Genomic DNA, 5,996 nt, shown 5'->3' with positions numbered 1-5,996 from the left:
AGATATTTAACCATATTTGTTCTTTGCTGTGTTGCCCAGGCTGGTCTCAAACTCCTGGCCTTACGTGATCCTCCCATTTCGGCCTCCCAAGCAGCTGGGATTACAAGTGTGAGGCACCATGCTGGGTTGCTTAACCAAATTTGATGAACCAGTGAAGGAATTGCTTTTGCCAGTGCTTTTTCAGAAGGGCAGAGGGCTGTCCTCCCACCAGAGCTGCGGTTCTTCACAGGCTCCTAGAAAACCACATGGGCCCTTCATACCATGAGAATCTTTGTCAAGTTCCTGTGGGTCTAGGTTAGATGACATTTGAGAAAGACAAAACAGTCACTTCTGCAAAAAATTAATCAATGCCCTAAGTCAGAGTCCAGACACTTTGACCCTTACCTTAGAGCAGCGTGTGGCTCATCTGCAGCCAATAACGTGGAATTAGAGGTGTCTGCTGTCCTTCATCTCTGTTGGATAGTCTTATTCCAAGAACTGAACCATCAGTCTCAAAATATGGAAGGAAAAGAAATGATTCCGGCGTCAGACTGCTGAGGTTGAAAGCCAGCTCCATCATTCCTCGAGGTGGCTTTGGGCAAATTAATTTGTCTTGATAAATCTCAGTTACTTCGTCTGTGAAGTGGGGCAGTACTAGTCTACCACACATGGGTGTTGTAAGGATTACAGCAGATAAACCTTGCAAAATATCTGACACAGTGTCTAGCACAGTGTGTACTAAAATGTGAAGTATCATTCTAGCATCATAATCTTACTGTAGCTAGATGGAGGCCCTCATATGCTGGAAGTCCCTGAAATGTGCCACAAAAAGGGCTCACTTCCGGAGATTTTACACACACACATATACACACACACACACACACACACACACACGCATGTACATGCATACTCACACATACACGTACCTGTTAATATAGTCAAACAAGGAGTTAGCATACTTTTATTGGAAAATGAATTAGTTGAATTAAAAAAAGCAAAGACATGTGTGTATCAGAAGTTCACGACCTAACCAGAAATAAAACCCCACACAAGCAGAAATAGTAAATAATCTATTCCCCACTGCCGCCCCACCCGGCGCCTGCAAAAAAAAAAAAAAAAAAAAAAGGCAATCTCCTTGGCTGCCGGCCCACTGAACTGGTGCAACCTTTGTGACTGAGGACACTGCTCTTTGCCCTGGCATCGCTTCTTAGCTGCTGTGAGATGGGAGACCTGGGAACACATTTTTTAAAAAACTGAATGAAAAACATATCAGAGTCCCCAAGAAATAAAAACTTAGTGTCTTCCATGGTGACATCGGCTTCTGAGTACCCATCTCTGGAGGCCAAAATACCCTAGGTCAAGGATGAAAGGTCTATCCTATCTGGAAGAAGCCTAAGGATTTCTTCAAGAAGCATCTGCACAGCTCTTCTCTGTGCAGATAGTATCCTGGCCAGTGCCACAGTGAGACTAAGGGAAGGGTCCTTTTACCACCACCCAGCCTCCCCGGGGAATAGAACCTCCTGTTTGCAAGCTCATGAATATCGATGAGTTCAAACCACACTCGAAAGAGTCAGAACATATTGCAAAAAGCAAATTGCAAGTTGGTTCCTAAAGCTTGGGCAAAGGAGCAAATCGTCTGAGCCCTGGGGCTAGGCTGGGGCTGGCACAGCGCCTGAACCTAAACAGGAGGGCGGGGAGAACCTTGGCTCAAACCTCTTGTGGATCAAGAGGAGAGGAGGAGGAAGCAGGAGCCCAGGAGCTTTTAGTTTACAATTTAAGATGTAAATATCCAATTCTTTGTTGCTACCATATAGAAATAAAATTGATTTGTGTATGTTGACCTTGTATCTTGTGACCTTGTTTAAATTTGTTTCTTAGTTAGCTGTGGTTACTTTTTGGTAGATTCCTTAGGATTTTCTCTATCAACAGCCACATTGCCAGTGCGTAATGACAGTTTTACATATACATGTCTAAAGACAGGATTTTTATTTTGGTTTCTTGCCTTATAACGTTAACTGGAAACTTGCATTGAATAGAAATAACAAGAGGGAACATCTTGCCTTCTTCCCAATCTTAGGAGAAAATAATTCCGTTTTAAATTATGGTATTAGCTGTAAGTTTTTGGTGGATTTCCTCTATCACATTAAGGAAGTTTTCCCCTATTTCTAGTTTGCTAAGGATTATTATTACTATTTTTTAAAATCATGAATAGGTATTTAAATTTGTCAAATGTCTTTGTGAACCTTTTAAGATGAAACTATATGAGTCATATAGTTTCTCCTTTTTAATCTGCTAGTATTATAAATTATATTTATTGATTTTTTTATGTTGACTCAATATTACATTTCTGGGATAAACCCGTCTTGTTCATGATGTATTCTTTTATTATATGTAGCTGGATTTGATTTACTGAAATTTTGTTAAGGATTTTTGTGTCTGTGTTCATAAGAAATATTTGTCTGTAGTTTTCTAACTTTTAAATTTCTTTTTCTAGTGTCTTCAGGGTAAAACTACCTGCATAAAATGAACTGGAAAATCTTCTTTCTGTAGTTTTGTGTAGGATTGGCTTTATTCCTTCCGTAAACATTTGGCAGAATTCAGTCAAGCCTCTGGATCTACGGGTTTTCTTTGTAGAAAGGTTTGACTACATCTTCATTTTTTTTTAACATAAATAGGGATATTTAAATTATTTCTTTTTGAGTTTTAGTTGTTCTAACCTTTCAAGGAATGCATTTTTATCTAATTTGATAAATTTATTCATAACTTTATTATCCTTTTAGTATTGTATTGAAATTGTTCATTCTGGGTACTTGTAATTGTGTGTTCTTTATCTATTTTTCTTGTTTAACTTGGCTAAAGATTTACCAGCTGTATTTTCAAAGACTGACTTTTGGTTTCATTGATTTTCTCTACTGTTTGTTCATTTACTATTCTATTGATTTCTGGTTATTTCTTCCCTTCTGCTTACTTTGAGTTAAATCGCTCATCTTTTTCTAGTTTCTTACGGTGGAAACTTAGATATTTAGTTATAAAGTTTTCTACTTTACAACATAAGTATTTAAAGTTACAAATTGCCAGCCAAGTGCAGTAGCTCATGTGTAGTCCCAGCACTTTGGGAGGCCAAGGTGGGTGGATTACCTGAGGTCAGGAATTTGAGACCAGACTGGCCAAGTGGTGAAACTCTGTCTCTACTGAAAATACAAAAATAAGCTGGGTGCGGTGCCTGTAGTCCCAGCTACTCCAGAGGATGAGGCAGAAGAATCGCTTGAACCTGGGAGGTGGAGGTTGTAGTAAGTCGAGACTGTGCCACTGCACTCCAGCCTGGGAGACAGAGCAAGACTTCACCTCAAACAAACAAAAAAGTTACACATTTCCCTTTTAGAACCGCTTTAAATGATTCCCATACTTTTTATATGTGCTGCTTTCCTTTTCATGCCATTCAAAATATTTTCTTACTTCACATGTGATTTTTTAAAAAAAAATTAGATGGAGTTTTGCTCTTATTGCCCAGGCTGGAGTGCAATGGCACGATCTTGGCTCACTGCAACCTCCACCTCCTGGGTTCAAGTGATTCTCCTACCTCAGCCTCCCAAATAGCTGGGATTACAGGCACCTGCCACCAGGCCCAGCTAATTTTTTGTATTTTCAGTAGACACAGAGTTTCACCATGTTAGTCAGGCTAGTCTTGAACTCCTGACCTTAAATGCTTCCCCCACCTCCGCCTCCCAAAGTGTTGCGATTACAGGTGTGAGCCACAGTGCCTGGTCGTGATTTTTTTAAATTGTTGTCAGAGAATATACTTTGGAAATTAATCATTTAAATGTTATTGAAACTTGTTTTTTGGACCCAGTGTGATCTATCTTGGTAAATTCTCCATGTACACTTGAAAAAAACGTTTATTCTGCAGTCGTTGGAGGAGTGTTTTATAAATGTCAACTAACTTAAGTAGTTAATAGTGTTATTCAAGTTTCATGCATCCTTGTTGGTTTTCTTACCACATATTTCAACAATTATTGAGAGAGGAGCATTGAAATTTATAACTGTAATCGTGTCTGTTTCTTCTACTTCTATTAGTTTTTGCTTCATATATTTTGAAGCCCTGTGAGCATTGTGTTTTCTGCTTTCTTTCCCATTATGATCCCCTAACATGAAATCTACTTTGTATAATATAGCCAATTATCTTACTTTTGCTTAATGCTTGCATGACATTATGCAATTTTTTTGTAGCATTTTGGGAAATGCTTTGTTATTCTTTTTTTAACCTGTCCATGTCTTTATATTTAAAGTCAGTTTCTAATAGACAGCATACAAATAGTTAGGTCTTGCTTTTTTATCCAGTCTGACAATCTGTCATTTAATGGAGTGTTTTAGACCATTTACATTCAACAGAAATATTGATATAGTTGGGTTTCAATTGACCATATTGTATTTGTTTTCCCTTTGTCCTATCTATTTTATATTTTCTTTTCCTTTCTTCCTTTATTCATTTGTACTAATCAAATATTTTTTAGATTCTGTTTTCTCTCCACTATTGGCTTACTAGCAATACCTCTTTTGTGTGGCTTTTTTAGTGGCTGCTCTAGGGTTTACAATATTTAACTAGTCACAGTCTACTTTCAGATATCATAATATCATTTCACATGACATGTAAGAACCTTACAAAGCAGACTTTCATTCTGCTACTCCTGTCCTCTGTGTCACTGTTGCAATATATCTTACTTTTGTGTAGCCAATGAACCCCACAGACTTCGTTATATTTGCTTTAGTCAAATATTTCTTAAAGAGATTAGAAAAATTTTTTAATATATTTGTCATTTCCAGAGTTCCTTATTACATTGTATGAGTTAAAATTTTTATCAGTTATTTTCTTTCTGCCCAAAGAGATTCCTTAAACATTTCTACAGTTCTGCTGGTGATGAAATTTTTATTCTCATTTTACTAGGAACATCTTGCTTTTTCATTTTCTTTTTTAGTACAATATGATTACATTTACAATATTGGAACACGTATGTTTAAAAATGCACAGAATACTTGCTTCAGCAGCACATATACTAAAATTGGAGTAATACAGACAAAATTGTCTTGGCCCCTGCACAAGGATGACATGCAAATTCAAGAAGAGTTCTACATTTTTGTATTTAATGCACTAAACTGTGCACTTAAAAACAGATTTTATGTTATATATATTTTACCACAAGGAAAAACATAGAAATGGATCAAGAAATACATATATAAAACTGTTAATATTGGCTTACTCCTTGGAAGAGGAGGTGGAGCTGAAAGACGACTTTCAGGACTTTTAAATTCCAATTTTTAAACTTTTTTTTGGAAATTATTTGAAACATAAAAAATTTGCAAGGGTTTACTCAGATTCACATGCTGTTGACATTTTACCCCATTTGCTTCACCATTTTCAGTCTCTTTTTATACATACATTAAAAATATATCATCTATATCTGCATATGTATTTGGGTATAAACTATATATATGTATATATATATTTATGAAGTATTTGAGGGCAAAATACTCAGCATATTTCCTAAAACAGGGATTCTCCTTTATAACCACAGTACACTTAACAAATACAGTACATTTAGTTCCTTTTTCTTTTTTTAATTGACAAGTAAAAATTATATTATGGTGCAAACATGATATTTTGATATGTGTCATTGTGGAATGGCTAAATTAAGCCATTTTGCATATGCAGTACCTCACATACCATTTTTCTGCGGTGAGAATACTTAAAATCTCTTAACAATTCTCAAGTATATAATATATTGTTATAAACTATAGTCATCTTGATGTTCAGTACAACTTGAACTCATTCCTCCTGTTTAACTGAAAATTTGTGTCTTTGGACCAACATCTTCCCAACGACTGCACCCACAGACTCTGGTAACCACCACTGAACTTCGTTTCTATGAGTTTGACTTTTTAAAAATATTCTACATATAAATGAGGTCACCAATATTTGTCTTTCTGTGCCTGGCTCATGTCACTTGAGATAATGTCTTCCA

At 36.4% G+C, this 5,996-nt stretch overlaps 1 non-coding gene across 1 annotated transcript; it reads left to right on the top strand.

Annotated features, from left to right (window-relative positions):
* Positions 1-5,010: 5,010 nt before the first annotated feature.
* LOC119472276 lies at positions 5,011-5,113 on the top strand. Its single transcript, XR_005201399.1, has one exon. It is a non-coding gene; the product is annotated as a U6 spliceosomal RNA (small nuclear RNA).
* The last annotated feature ends 883 nt before the right edge of the window (positions 5,114-5,996 follow it).

This window comes from Cebus imitator, unplaced genomic scaffold, assembly GCF_001604975.1.
Source record: "Cebus imitator isolate Cc_AM_T3 unplaced genomic scaffold, Cebus_imitator-1.0 Scaffold92, whole genome shotgun sequence".
NCBI classification, from domain to species: Eukaryota; Metazoa; Chordata; class Mammalia; order Primates; family Cebidae; genus Cebus; species Cebus imitator.
This window is presented reverse-complemented; position numbering and strand designations above follow the sequence as displayed.